Genomic DNA, 15821 nt, shown 5'->3' with positions numbered 1-15821 from the left:
ATGGCTTAGTCATTTTGGCCCCCTAATTATCCCTCATCTCTTATTGGCTAACTACCCCTCTCACCACCTAATAGCTAATGTGTAGCGAGTGTACTGGCACAAAAATATCTGCTGTCGCATCACCTAGGCAGATACTATGAATTGGTGCTGGTTGAAGTGACCCCACTGTCAATGTAAAGTGCCATATACATGTCATTAGTTACTATTACTATTATTATTATCAAGGTTTTAACTATGTTGTGCTGTGTAATGTTATAAGTACTGCCAAATTAATCAATGTAAATGACTTCAAAATAAAAACTGTATATTGATAACGGTTATAAATATAATAAGAGAACACTTCCACAACAATTCCCCAGATAGTTGTATTTAGTTTGTGCTTATTGTTTTGTTTCTTATGTTTCAACTAAAAAACTAATTGTGATCAAAATGCCTACATTATTATTCACATAGTCAGAACAACTGTTGAACCCTAGTCATTGAATTACACAAGAAAATGTAATTCACATATCATCACAAAAGACTTTTACCAAGTCTAGAGACTGAAGGAAGAAAATGGTAATAAACCGGACCATTACTATCAACACAATACAAGATGACAGCTATGAAGGGAAGGCACGTGCAACTAAACAGTGATGGTTTTATGTTTTGCCTCTTGCATAATTCAAGGTGTTAAGCGTAACAAAAATGTCTAACATTCAGACAAGCATATAAAAAAGCAAGTTATTATAAGGATGAAGAGACAACAGGATTAGCAGGAATCAGAATGGAATGATACACTCCACAAGCAAGACCAGAAAAATATAATTATGCATCTGCTCATTTGTCAGTCTCATTCATCTACACATCAGTGTCCAGAATAAGCCCTTTCCACTTCAAGGCTGCCTTGGGCCAGAGTCAATATGGACAGCATTGGGTGCAAGGCATAAGCCAACACTGAGTGGGACACCCACACCCACACCATAACTCGTCCTTATTGGGCCAATTAAACTAGCAGTAATATTTTTGATAGTATCTTCCAACTATTTATTTTTTACATTACCATCTTTCACAGTGCCATGTATAAAACAGGCATGCAATACATTCAGGATATTCTTCAGTCCACTTTAATTTGCTTAGTACTTTCTTGTGTAAATAATTTAAGTCAAAAAACAAAAACAAAGTAAAGTTAATTGAAGAAATGGCCTAGTGCTCTACCAACTGAATGAATCCCCTAAAATCCATTCAAGTCCAAATGTATTTGGCTCCTGTGGGTCACCACACTCGTACATTGTTCCAGCTCTTTGAACTTTCAAAAAGACAAGGCTGCTTCTTGCAACTTGAATTTTATCCTATTCCCAAGTGCTGTTAGTCTCTTCAGGTCTCAACCAACAATATTCAGCATGCTTCTAACTGGTGCGCCAAACCCTTAGTATCAGCTTGCCCTGCACAACTTTCAAAATTAAAAAATGTGAAGCCAATAGATGTTGTTTGCACAACTCTCATTGGCATTAAAGACTGTCAAATCATTACTTTGAAATATGTCAAGCAACATCCTAGAGCCATCATTGATAACTGTGTAATTAAAATGAGACAAATGCCTTGGAGAAGACAGGGAGTGCTGCAGAGGGCAATAATGTCAAGACCCAGCCAATAATTCAACCCTCCCGCTTAAATGCCAGCTGCTGTGAATACAAACTGATCCAAAAGATAGCAACAAACATAAAGTGGGAAATGAGACAGCAGGGCCACCACTAAGGCATCACATGGAGCTTGCTGCCATCCTCATTTTGACAGCATATTAGATATCTGAAGAAACAGGCAATAGTTGAGTAAACACATTCTACTTCCATTCTTGTACACCGTGACTTGGCTGGACTATAGGATGAATTAGAGTGCAAATTGTCATAAATAAACCAACAGACAGGGAAAGGCGGAGGGCACACTATGTGTGGAACTAGTGGCTTATGGCAAATACATGACAGTGTAGATTCTCATCAAATAAGATCTCCAAAGTTCTAGTTATGAAAGCCAAACTAAAATTGAAATTGGTGCAAAAATAGATATGCGTGAACATCCACAGGTCAGAACTGATTAAAACAAAACAATTAGTTTGTTTTAATAAATATATCTAAATATATCTTAAGAGTCATGTTCCACTTCCTTCCATGTTTATGGCTTATTTTAGACAAGCGCTATTTACTGTACTTTTCTATGGCTTTATTGCAGAGTGCAACAAAGATAAGATAGAGAAATGACTTTTCCAATTTGGGAGGAATTTCTATTAGGCCTGATTTACCAAGATAAACTTATGGTGGGAGAGCTGGAGCCCTGCCTGAAGATTAATTAACATTCTCTGAAACAGTCAACTACCAGACAATCGTAAAGTTTGTGTTCTTGTTTGCTGTATAAAGCACCTTGAGTTGGGGTGCTCAGTGACAACTCCCATGTAAGAGAAAGATATATCTACCACTTCCAAAATGCAGCTGAATACTGAGGTCTGATGTGCACAACATTTTTAGCAAAAGCATGAAACAGGCAGCACCCCAAAAACTGCAAAAACATTAAAAGAGCAAACCAGATTTTTTTTTTTCTGATATAGAAAATGAGTTCAGCTGATAAAATGAGACAAGCTTTCCTGTCTACCCAGCACCAATCAGCATCCATGCAAGAGATTCAGTCTGGACTAGAAAAGAAATGGAGAAATAAAATAGGGAAATGGTTGTCTTTTCAAAGGTTGCAGTCTTGCATTTACTGCCACGTCATTTCTTTTTTCAAGTAGTGTTTATGAAGCAAAAGAGTCAAGATGGGTTGCATTATCAGTCTAGCAGGACGAAGCCTCTGGGAGTTTCAGATGGGGCTTCTAAGGCAAGAAAATTTATAACAATTTATGAAGTATATCCAGCACTGTGAAAAGATTTATCTCCCTTTCCTGATTATCCTCTATTTTTGTGTATTTGTCTTGTCGCAATGACTGGCTTCAGATGTTTAAACATTTCTAAGTTGTTAATTAACATATTTAAGTGGTAAAGTTATCCAACGCCTCTTCTGTCTCCTTAATTACTCACTCAAACAGCTGTCCAAAGTTAACTGGTAATAAGGCTCAACTGACTGAACACAGACAAGCCTGTGTAATCTAAACCTCGTTATATACTGAACCTTACCATGATACTGAAGTAGTCAACACAAATTTTCTAGAAAAACACTGCGCCGTGGTCAAACATAATTCCAGAAAATTGAAATTGTTGAAAGTTACCAATAAGAAAAGGGTTACAAAGCCATTTCTAAACCTCTGTGACTCCACAGCAACACAGTGAGAACCATTCAGTGCAAATAGAGAACATTTGGATTAGTGGTGAATTTTCCCAGGGAAAGCTGTCTTGTCAAAATTACCCCAAGGCCAGTGTGATGACTCATTCAAGAAATCTCTGAGGATCGCAGGAGAATATCCAAAGAACTGCAGGCTCCTCTAGCTCAGCTACAGCATTCATGACTCCACGATAAGAAAGAGACTGAGTAAAAATGTAATTCATGGGAGAGCAGCAGGACGGAAATGTCTGCTATCCAAGAGTAACATCGGTGCTCATCTTACATTTGCAAAGAAACACCTGGATGATCCCAAGCCTTCAGGAATAATATTACAGTGTTAAAACAGCCTGTTTCACATTGCATTTTGAAATGCAAATTTGCATCTATTTTGATGCAAAAAAAATTAAATCATTTTGAGTTAAACAATTTATAAAGAGATTTTACATTGATCACACTTTAAGTGTGTGAATACGCTGATTTGTAACAAGGTCGTACCATGATGGTTTGGCAAAATGGTAAGGTTTATTCCACATTAAAGCTGCCATGCACCTTGAGGCGCCTTGACTGTATACAATCCTGACTTAACGCTGGATTTTTCATGTACCACCAGCAAATAATTTAAGCGGATGCTGGTCTCTCAAAAATCAGCTCTCCTATAAACCAACACCCCAGTTCAAACACAGGCTTTGCAGTCCAGTTACAATGAAAAACACCAGCACTTACCAAGAAAAGCAAAATTCAACTGATGAACAGACAGCAGCAAAATGAAACCAACAAAATGAGCAAAGTGAAAAAGGTATACACATAGCAGTGTGGGGTGGCATGTTAGTCCAGTGGTAGCACTGCTGCCTCGCAATAAGGGGAGCAGGGTGTGTGTCCCAGGTCCACCCTGTGTGGAGTTTGAATGCTCTCCCTGTGTCTGTGTGGGTTTTTTCCAGGTGCTCTAGTTACCTTGCACAATTCAAAGATATGCAGGTTAGGTGGATTGGTGTGTGCCCCTAGTGTGTGGTATGGGGGTGTCTGTGGATGTGTATGTTTGCCCTGTGATGGGCTGGCACCCTGTCCAGAGTTTGTTCTTTCCATGCGCCATGTGCTAGATGAGATAAGCTCCAGCAGAACCCCCCGTGACCCTGTTCAGGTCTGAGAGGGATAGAAAATGACTAACTAACATAGCAGTGCGTGTTTTTAAAAAAATATTCAAGGGTCATAAACAAAAGTTACATTTATTACAACAGCTGGAAGAAAAGCAGATTTAGAAGGAGTGTTATGTAGTTAGGATGTGGTGCCTCAAGCATGCTGATAAATATGGCAGAAAGTTATCAACATGAGTCAGTGATGGGGAAGGAGTAAAGTCTGATAACTGATTTTAAGGCTAAATTTGCCTGTGTTTCTGTGGTTTTAGGACAGTTTCATGTCAATTGCTTTTTGGTTGTTTTGCAAATCTTGACCCATAGTTAGTATTGTAGGGGCAGGTCGGCTGCTGAGAGGACAGGTAGGGGCTAGGGAGTGGACTGACAGATGTAAGAGGCAGGTGAGGGCTTTTTGGAAAACATTTACAAAGACTAAAGCAGGTGGGCAGAGTCTGCAAAAAGGATAAGCGGGAGCCAGGGCAGGAGTAACAGTCTTCTATTTTACTTGGAGTAGGTGTATGAAGGAATGAAAAAAGGCAGTGGGTATGACTTTGCTACCATTCAAACTTTCTCTTTTGGCAGCCTGTGCACCAAATAACAGGAATGTATAGAAGGTAGGTCTGGTTGCAATATTCTTGATTAAAGACACCTAATTTGGGTTTTACTGCTTTTGGTGTGTGTGTCTCACTCCTGCCACACCAGTGCTTGTTACATGTTCCTATGCTTTTAGAGTGCAACAAGATAATGCACTACACAATGAGGAGGACTTTTGTGGAGAGTGATCAGCTTCAGTCTTTGTATGGCATCCAAAATATGTGCAAATCAACCAGCTCTGCCAGGTTTAACATGGGTAACTGACAAGAACCATAGTGCCATAATGCTTAGGGCAGCTTGGGCTTTTAAAGGTATGGTATTATGTGATTGCTTTGTCTCTCAAGTGTGTAGCTGCAAGGTCTCTACGGCCACTTTCCTGATCAAGCTGTTGCTGTATAAGACATTCATTTTAAAATGTTTTGATTATTTTCCAAGGTGTGGTGACATCAATTACTGCAGCTGTCTCACAGTTCTAACTTCTTCAGATTTGAATCTCACCTCTGGTCATTGTCTGTGTAGGTTTTCTCTGAGTACCCTGGTTTTTCTTCCACGTTCGCAGGGCTGGATTCTGACTTATGCCCAATACTGGCTGTATGGCCACTAACCCCTGTAAACCTGAATTTTATTTAGCAAATTTGAAAATGTTCTCCAGACTTACAGAATTACCCCACCCAAAAATGATATTTTTGTATGTGTTACATACCCCGTAAGAGTTATAATGATGGCTGAAAAAAAAGTTTAATCTCCTGTTTTTATGTAGAAATATACCACTTCTTAAAAACCCTGCCATGAACAAAAATTGAATGCACTCAAACGTGAACATGCAGTTGACTTTGCAGTAAGGAGATTATGGGCTCACTTCCCAGGTACTCCCTGTGTGGAGAGTGCTTTGAGTAGTGAGAAAAGCGCTATATAGATGTAAAGAATTAATAATAATAATAATAATAATTGTAGACCCAAATCCTGCTTTTACATTTACTGTATATTCATATCGACAACTAGAATACATTGAGATTATTTAGCGGCAGCCTGTGAAACCAAACAGGTGAACTGACCTTCCTTTTATTGAACCACTTTCATATTCTCTTTCTGATAATGTTTTCACTCACTTAATTCTTTAACTTTTAATCATTAGTTCTATTCCTCTCTTAGTGTCCGTAGTTTCAATGCTGACATCACAAGATGTTTCCAGTGCTACAAAAGATGGATGGGCATCCCAGAGGGTGAATCCTTACCCGGCATGGAGGCCAGTATGACGGGAGGACCAGGAGAAACACCAGCATCCAGGTACTATGTCCTCAGATATGCTAGAGGGCAGCATCCCTGAGATTTGGGTCCCCTTCGGATACCCACAGGGCATGGGAATTGGAGTTGCAGAACACAGCATTCTGTGGAGTTCTGTGAGTTCCACCAGCGGCACTGCAGGAAGATATGGTCCCTACTTTGGGGGACTCCTGTCAGACCCAGAAGTGCTTCCTACAGACCATGTCCTAGCCCCAGAGGTACTTCTGGGTCAAAGGTAAAAGGAGCTGCATCATCTTAACCAAAAGGCAGAGTCAGGAGGAGGTGGACGAGGCTTGGTCCACTCTTACAAGTACTTGGGGGTCCATGTTAATGACAGGTTGGACAGGTTTTCAAACACAGAGGAACTATATAAAAAAGGACAGAGCAGGCTCTTCTTACTGATGAGATTGTGTTCCTTTAATGTGGGAAGTAACACTCATCACATCTTCTATAACTCTGTGATGGCCGGTACAATTTTCTTTGCTGTGGTGTGCTGGGCTGGTAACATCACTTCAACAGAGTACCACTGAATCAACAAGTTAATTAAAAGGGCGAGCTCAGATACTCTGGAACCCCTGGAGGTAGTAGCAAGGGAGAGAATTAAAACAAAACTGAGTGCTACTATAAACAATGCTGCACATCCTCTCTCTGACACATGAACACTTTCAGCCAACAAATTTAGCAGAAGTGTGTCAAGAAACACTACTGGGGCTCCATTATACCAACAGCAATACATCTGCATAATGCTTCACTGTGAATGTCACAGCCAAGTCAGAACTGTTCTTTCTTTTGAATTTTATTGCTTTATAGTTATTCCAGTGTGTGCTCAGACCAAAGTGTGTGTATACTGATTTTCTTAATTACTTATCTATTTATGTATTTATTTATTTAAAGAGCTTCTGTAAAAAGTCAAATTTACCCCGGGGACAAATAAAGTTCTATCTATCTAACCTGTGGCTGGTTCGGTTTGACTGAGTCTGGGGCTTGGGGCTCAGTGGCGCCCCCCTACTGGTTTTAGACGTACAGATGTTAACCAATGCATAAGCTGTAACAGAGCTGTACTTGTGATCAGTGGGGGGGGGGTCTGGCTGCAATTCAAATGCTTTGTCACATTTAAGTGTGTTCCATTTTAGTTCAGAAGAGCATTTTTGGAAGTAGTTTATTTAACAAAATACATGCGAATTAGATGTCTTGAGCATATAGCTGGATAACTTGACATGAGGTCTATGAGACACAAGCAGCATGAGATTTTTTTATCCGTGAATGTTTTTGATAATGTTTGTTATTGTCCAGAGTTGATCACCACAGATGCCTGTTCTATCAGAAAATGCTTCATATTTGTTCTGCGTGAACACATGAGATAAAATTGTTTTCGTAGGCATCCCTAAAACTACACAAGGTATGTAACGCATTAAAAAGCTATTTTTAGTGGAGTAATCCTTTAAAGAATTTATAAAGAAAAAAATACATAAAAAATATTTAATTAACAGGAAATGTCAAACACTTATTTCACTTTTTTTTTTGAAAGATGGCATTAACCTTCAATCTCATTATGTCAATTCTTGTATGTCTGATCAGAATAAAAAGTGTGTTAGATAGTCATGAACTACATTATTTATCAGACTGTTAGATAGAGACATACAAGCTTAAAAGCAAAATCAGTTGTCATTAATATTTAAGTAAAGGGATTGTACAGAGCTGTTAGAATATCCACACTATTTTACTCTTACTTCACTCCAAATGCTGTGCAAATGCCATAAACAGGAGACTTTGTAAATGGATGCAAACACTGGTACAAGTGCCATCTGAGTAATCATGAAATACACAGGTACAAATCTCCACAGATGCCAGGACTGCAGCCAAATAAGCAAAGGCATGTGGCCAACAGGTTAATGTTAGGAATGCACAAGAGATATCAAATTTAATCAAGAGTACCACGGGCCAGAAGATGTCCCTTCCACCAGCCTCTTGTGCACAAAGGCAGCAAACTACAGAAGTAATTAGACACTTGTTCATGTGTTTTACAGAACTGTGCACGGGTACAAACAGACAGTAAGGACAAGTACTTTAAAAAACAAGAGAGGCAAGTGAAAAAGAAAAAATCAGAGCTATTACTATATAAACTCACTGGTGGGGCTATCTGCTTGGAAAAGAAGAATTTAACAGTCGCTGCCGTTCAGTCGACATTGCTGCACTGTCTGCCTTTAAACAGAGAAAAATACAAGCGGCTGACAAAAAAAGCAATTTCAGCACACATTTAGCAACAGTTACCACATACGTCATTCCACTTCCAGTAGCTGCTTCGTGGTGCATTCTTTCATTTCTCTTGTATTACCGGCTTGTGACATGCTTTGTAAAGTGCTCTAAGAAGGTGCTTTCTATGAAAAGCCCTACGTGAAACAAAGATTGATCAGGGAGAGAGGTCATGCAAATAAATTAGTCACATCTGCGCTAAACTGAAAGCAGAGGCTCACAGCAAGGGCAACAGAAAGAAACAATAAGGAAAAGAGAAAGGGTAGGCAACAGGCATCTGGGATCCAGAGGGACAGACATGGACAGGCAAAGGCTGCGGCTCAAGTAAGAGATAGCTCTTGTTGCTACACTGCATCAACCTGACTTTATCTTTAATAAACTAGCAGTAAGCATGTAGACTGCTTATGTCAAGGCAATTATTTCTTTCTAAAGCATCCTTTATGGTGATCACCATTTCAAGATACTTTTAAAATAAAAATACATTTTTTTTTAATAATAACAAAGACTACTTTACAATAACAACAACTATTTTGTGACTTGCCAAAAATAAGCCGCCTTAATGTAAAATACATCTTTTCTTGATGTGTTACTCTTCTTTTTGTTGTCTAATGCTCAGACACCTGTCATATATACAAATAAAAAAAAACATGTGAAAGTCAGAGGTGTCAAACACAGGGGGGGTCACTGTCACCATTACAACATTTGTCCCCTTGACCTCGCTCTTCTTATGGCCAGCTGTACCACACTTCCGGATAACTCAAAGAGCAATGACTTGCTGACCCTGACCCTCCTACCCTTACAGCTGACAGCAATCTGCCTACATTAAGGGTGCCAAACGGACCCTCCTTGTTCTACAACTGGACCATCCATCCATTATCCAACCCACTATATCCTAACTACAGGATCACAGGGGTCAACTGGACCAGTGCTTTCAATATCTAAATGCTTCCACTGGACTACCATATCTTGTAAACCAAACACATAGTCATACTACATGTGAAAACCACTTCTGGATATGCATAACCTTCGCACAAGTTCCTTCAACTTAATCTTCTAGCAAGGTTGATGGCACAAAACCAAGCAGCCTGATGTTGGACAATGAATGCAGTGCAATCATCCCATTAGGCTACAACCACAAGAAGTGGCGACATTACACCTTTGCTGATTCCCGTACATTGTCCTTCATGCAGATTTAAGATAATCATTAGATTATCATGAGATACGCCCGGAGTTCCTCAAGGCTCTGGATGTTGTAGGACTGTCTTGGCTGACACGCCTCTGCAACATCGCATGGACATCAGGGACAGTGCCTCTGGATTGGCAGACCGGGGTGGTGGTCCCCCTCTTTAAGAAGGGGGACCGGAGGGTGTGTTCCAACTAAAGAGGGATCACACTCCTCAGCCTCCCTGGAAAAGTCTATTCGGGGGTTCTGGAGAGGAGGGTCCGTCGGATAGTCAAGCCTCGGATTCAGGAGGAACAGTGTGGTTTTCGTCCTGGTCGCGGAACAGTGGACCAGCTCTATACCCTTAGCAGGGTCCTGGAGGGTGCATGGGAGTTTGCCCAACCAGTCTACATGTGTTTTGTGGACTTGGAAAAGGCATTCGACCGTGTCCCTCGGGGAATCCTGTGGGGGGTACTCCGAGAGTATGGGGTACCGGCCCCCCTGATAAGGGCTGTTCGGTCCCTGTACGATCGTTGCCAGAGCCTGGTCCGCATTGCCGGCAGTAAGTCGAACCCGTTTCCAGTGAGAGTTGGACTCCGCCAGGGCTGCCCTTTGTCACCGATTCTGTTCATAACTTTTATGGACAGAATTTCTAGGCGCAGCCAGGGCGTTGAGGGGGTCCGGTTTGGTGGGCTCAGGATTGGGTCACTGCTTTTTGCAGATGATGTTGTCCTGTTTGCTTCATCAGGCCGTGATCTTCAGCTCTCTCTGGATCGGTTCGCAGCCGAATGTGAAGCGGCTGGGATGAGAATCAGCACCTCCAAATCCAAGACCATGGTCCTCAGCCGGAAAAAGGTGGAGTGCCCTCTCAGGGTTGGTAGCGAGATCCTGCCCCAAGTGGAGGAGTTCAAGTATCTCGGGGTCTTGTTCACGAATGAGGGAAGAATGGAGCGTGAGATCGACAGGCGGATCGGTGCGGCATCCGCAGTAATGCGGGCGTTGCATCGGTCTGTCGTGGTGAAAAAGGAGCTGAGCCACAAGGCGAAGCTCTCAATTTACCAGTCGATCTATGTTCCTACCCTCACCTATGGTCATGAGCTATGGGTAGTGACCGAAAGAACGAGATCGCGAATACAAGCGGCTGAAATGAGTTTCCTCCGCAGGGTGTCTGGGCTTTCCTTTAAAGATAGGGTGAGAAGCTCAGTCATCCGGGAGGGGCTCAGAGTAGAGCCGCTGCTCCTCCGCATCGAGAGGAGTCAGATGAGGTGGCTCGGGCATCTGATCAGGATGCCTCCTGGACGCCTCCCTGGTGAGGTGTTCCGGGCACGTCCAACCGGGAGGAGGCCCCGGGGAAGACCCAGGACACGCTGGAGGGACTATGTCTCTCGACTGGCCTGGGAACGCCTTGGGATTCTCCCGGAAGAGGTAGAAGAAGTGGCCGGGGAGAGGGAAGTCTGGGCATCTCTGCTCAAGCTGCTGCCCCCGCGACCCGACCTCGGATAAGTGGGAGACAATGGATGGATGGATGGCATTAGATTATTGAACAATAGCACTCTGAACAACATGGCTGCTATCTCTACATTCAGCATTTTAAAATTCTTAGTGAACATTTAATTTTGTGTCACCCACTCCATGGAACACCCTCTTCAGGATTCAAATTCCACATAATGCCCCACTTCACCCTTGTTTCTAGAGCAGCATTTCCAGAATTCACTGCCTAAGATTAACCCCATTTTTACCTTAATGTACTACAGAACTTCTTTCTCACATTCTAATGGGAATTGTTCTCTTCATTTTGGTGTTAAGTTTGTTACAAGCCCTACTTAGTGTTTTCTATATTGTATTTATGTTTCATTATGTAACATCCGTCCATTAATTTTCCTAACCTGCTTAACAGCACAGAGTTGTGGGGCAGGTGGGGCCTATCCCAGCAATCACCGGGTGTAAGTCAGGAACACCACCTGGACAGGCCACCAGTCCGTCACTGGGCAAACACACATGGACTCACCAGGGCCAATTTAGCAACACCAGTTCACTTACACTGCATGTCCTTAGACTGTGGGAGGAAACTGGGGGAAAAAAAAAAAAAAACACGTGGACTGTGGGAGCACATGCAGACTCCACATGGGGAACAGCTGGATTATGAAACCCGTTATGAGGCAGCACTGCCACCATTACGCTGACCATTTTTAATATTTATAGTAGTCATGAAATGGCTTGGTTTATAATTGTGTTGTAGTTTGAATTGTTCTGTAAATTGCCCTGTGATGCTGTCTGCTGATAATTGCGCTCTGATACTTATTTAGGCCCTGCTCTGTTGGTCACTCAGTAATGTGGTAAAGCTACCAATAACTGTCAGAGTACAGTTTACAATGCAAATGTGTGTGCTGTGCTACTACTGGCATTCAAATATTAGGCACAAAATGTCAACTATACTGCTCATAAAAATTAAAGGAGCACAGTCTCAAGAGCATGGAGGAGATTCCAGGAGACAGGCAGTTACTCTAGGAGAGCTGGACAGGGCCATAGTAGGCCCTTAACCCATCAGCAGGACCGGTATCTGCTCCTTTGGGCAAGGAGGTACAGGGTGGGCACTGCCACAGCCTACAAAATGACCTCCAGCAGGCCACTGGTGTGAATGTCTCTGACCAAACAATCAGAAACAGACTTCATGAGGGTGGCCTGAGGGCCCGACGTCCTCTAGTGGGCCCTGAGCTCACTGCCCAACACCGTGGAGCTGAATTGGCATTTGCCATAGAATACCAGAATTGGCAGGTCCACCACTGGCGCCCTGTGCTTTTCAAAGATGAGAGCAGGTTCACCCTGAGCACATGTGACAGACATTAAAGGGTCTGCAGAAGCTGTGGAGAACATTATGCTGCCTGTAACATCGTTCAGCATGACTGATTTGGTGGTCGTTCAGTGATGGTCTGGGGATGCATATCCATGGAGGGGGACACAGACCTCCACAGGCTAGACAATGGCACCTTGACTGCCATTAGGTAGCGGGATGAAATCCTTGGACCCATTGTCAGACCCTATGCTAATGCAGGCATTGATACCATTGACTGGCCCCCACGATCGCCTGACCAAAATCCAATAGAACACCTCTGGGACATTATGTTTCAGTCCATCCGACGCCGCCAGGTTGCACCTCAGACTGTCCAGGAGCTCAGTGATGCCCTGGTCCAGATCTGGGAGGAGATCCCCCAGAACACCATCCGTCTTCTCAATAGGAGCATGCCCCACCCCGGACATTGTCAGGCATGCATACAAGCACATGGGGGCCATACAAACTACCAAGAACGATTTGGAGTTGCTGCAATGAAATTTCGTAACAATGGACTAGCCTGCTGCATCATTTTTTTCACTTTGATTTTTGGGGGTGTCTTTGAATTCATCTCTCTGTAGGTTGATCATTTTCATTTCCATCAAACGATGTGGCATCCTTTCATTCCTAACACATTACCCAGTCCATATCAGTATAGATAACCAGCATGATTTTTTTCCCCATTGAAGTATTCCTTTAATTTTTTTAAGCAGTTTATAAATCACAACACATATGAAGGCTGTTTGAGCAAGATGTTTCAAACAATTGAAAACATTGGCCATGTCTGGAATTTCAAAGGGGCCACAAACCAGTCTAATGATGTTTAGCAGGCTCACTGTAAACCATACAAACCACAGTGGTAACAAGAGATCTCAGTGATGATCAGGGGTGTTTAACTTCCTTCAAACAACACAGTTCACACATACTGAAAAATGTGGGGGGCGATGCTAGCCATGACAAGCCCTAAAAATTGGGGTTGTACACTCCAAAGGAACAACACTCTACAAACACTACACTCTCAAAAATAAAGGTGCCAAAGTGCTTCTTCTAAGCAGTGGCACAGGGGAACCATTTTGGTTGCCAAAACAAACATCCACATAAAGTTTCGAGAATTAAGTTATATTTATTTTGATCCACAACAGGCTCCATAAATAACCACCAACAGACAATAACAAAATTTGGGAAACACCATTGGGTTCAAGATTTTACAAGCGATCTTGCTGCATTCTCTGGCACAAAAGTTAGCCATAAATTAACTTCAGATTTTCTTGATCTGTCAATATCCTACTAGGGTTCTCTTTTGACCACATATGAATAATCTTTTCAAAGGCAGAGACACCAATTTCACATACAAAGAACCCTTCGAAAAATGAAATGGTTCTACAAGGAACTGCACCACTTTGTAAAGTGCTGTTACAGGACCGTTATGTTTAAGAGTGTTGGATTAAATCCACTCGGCCTGAGATTCTTGGTGCTAATTAAAACATCACTTGATGGATCTGCTGACTGTTGTCCATTTTGGGCATCATCCTTTCAAATATGTCAAAACATCAGCAATACTAAATGTCATGTTATCAGTCATTATGTTCTCTCTTCTTCAGCAGGGATGGTGATGGAGTCATTCATTAGCTTAAAACCTTGTAAAACTGCTGACTGTTACCACAAATTGATACACTCTTTCAGGTCATCAGTTTCCCTCACTTGGTCTTGGTATCATTCGTGACCCACATAGCAGAGCATTCTCTGAACCAATTCAGGGTCAAGGTCGGCTGGAACAAAAACTGCATCTTGTCCAAAGTGGTCCAGCCCAGATCCCATGCCACTTGTGAATCTCCAATTAGCCTCGCATGGTCGTGTTTGGGGAGATGTGGGGTAAACCCCGAAGACGGCAAGAAAAACCCTTGCAGACGCACAAACTGCAAGTAGACTACAACACAGGGTTTCAACCCAGGCCTTTTAATTTCGCGGGTTGCAGCGCTAACCCTTGAGCAATCGTGTCACCCTCGTGCAATATCTCCCTTTTAATTTTAAAAGACCGCAGATGTCATAATGTAACCGCTACTGTTTAAACTTTATTTTCTCTTCGAATCAGGTCCCGAAAGTGCAATGTCTGAAAGATTGAGCAGCACTCCTCACGCGCAAGTTCGTCCTCATCCTCTCGCAAGGCACCTGCAGGGACAACTAAAACGGGAAGAAACAGGCGGATGGGTGGCAGGTGGTCATTATCGGGGGCGATGATAACAGGCTGGGCTGCCACTAGAGCGCGTATCCCCATGCACGGCACTCGCAATCACAGTAAACGAAAAGCCACGCGCGTGTGCGAGGCGGCAATAAGGTCACGATCAGCCCGCGGTACACCGAACCACAGCCTCTGTCGAAGAACATCTCACGCCTGCCTGCCTCAACACGCTCTCGCCAAGGACAACCACCCGTGTCTTCAAGCATCTGCGCCCAAGTCGTGTAGCGGTTTCTTAATCGGAAGGATGCCCCGAAATGGCTATGGCGCCTGTACCGTGGCTATGTTATCACGCGCGCAAGTAGCGTCATCCAGGCACGCGCGCCAGGCTCACCTTTCTCCGGTGCAATTCCAAGTCAGAGGCGATGCATGGACCGCGGCTCCTCTGTTTCTCCGGAGCGCCGCAAACCGCGGCTGGCTGGCGTGGGTGGCTGGAACACGACAAGAAAACTCCGCGAAGATGGCTGCACTCAATTCCGACACAGAAAGCCGCTATCCCGGCTTCTGTCCTCGTTGCCGCTACTATTGCTGCGGCTGCCTCTTCTTCCCGGGCTCCTGCTGTTGCGGCTGCCGGCTTTGAATTAGGAAAGGAGGAGACTTGACAGAGAGCAGCGGCTAGCGGGGAGACGCTCGACCACAGAGAGACAGCGCCCTCTAGGCTTGCCAAAGGGAAGTCAAAACCAGAAGAAGGAAGGCGCCCGGCTGCTTCATCGCCCCCACATCTCGCAGGAGCTGACTTAGCGGTACATTGCGGAAAAAATAACAGAAAGCAAACGCGTTTCTGATTGTTAGTAAAAGAGCCGAGGCTCCAGGTCTCGGGGGAGCACGATGGTGGTTTTTGTAGCAGCCAAGTTCTGAATGCGGTTTTCAGACCGGACTGCTAGCAGCATTTACAATCAATGTGGTAGTTCTGTTTTATACGAAAGGGATTTATTCTTTCTCTCCTCATGCTTTACGTTTGAAAAAAATATTACATTTTACTTTGAACACAAGTGTAAATTACATCGAATGAGAGGTCTCCTAAGGTATGGTGTCATATACACC

The 15821-nt window shown here is 43.1% G+C and overlaps 1 protein-coding gene across 1 annotated transcript in view; it reads right to left on the bottom strand.

Annotated features, from left to right (window-relative positions):
- Positions 1-15517, bottom strand: part of cdc42se2 (CDC42 small effector 2) — a 101474-nt gene extending 85957 nt beyond the window's left edge. Inside the window, exon 1 of the mRNA XM_028804878.2 lies at positions 15112-15517. The gene's annotated coding sequence lies outside the window, so the exon portion shown is untranslated. The remainder of the gene's footprint in view (positions 1-15111) is intronic.
- Positions 15518-15821: the final 304 nt, after the last annotated feature.

This window comes from Erpetoichthys calabaricus, chromosome 7 (genome assembly GCF_900747795.2).
Source record: "Erpetoichthys calabaricus chromosome 7, fErpCal1.3, whole genome shotgun sequence".
Lineage (NCBI taxonomy): Eukaryota > Metazoa > Chordata > Cladistia > Polypteriformes > Polypteridae > Erpetoichthys > Erpetoichthys calabaricus.
This window is presented reverse-complemented; position numbering and strand designations above follow the sequence as displayed.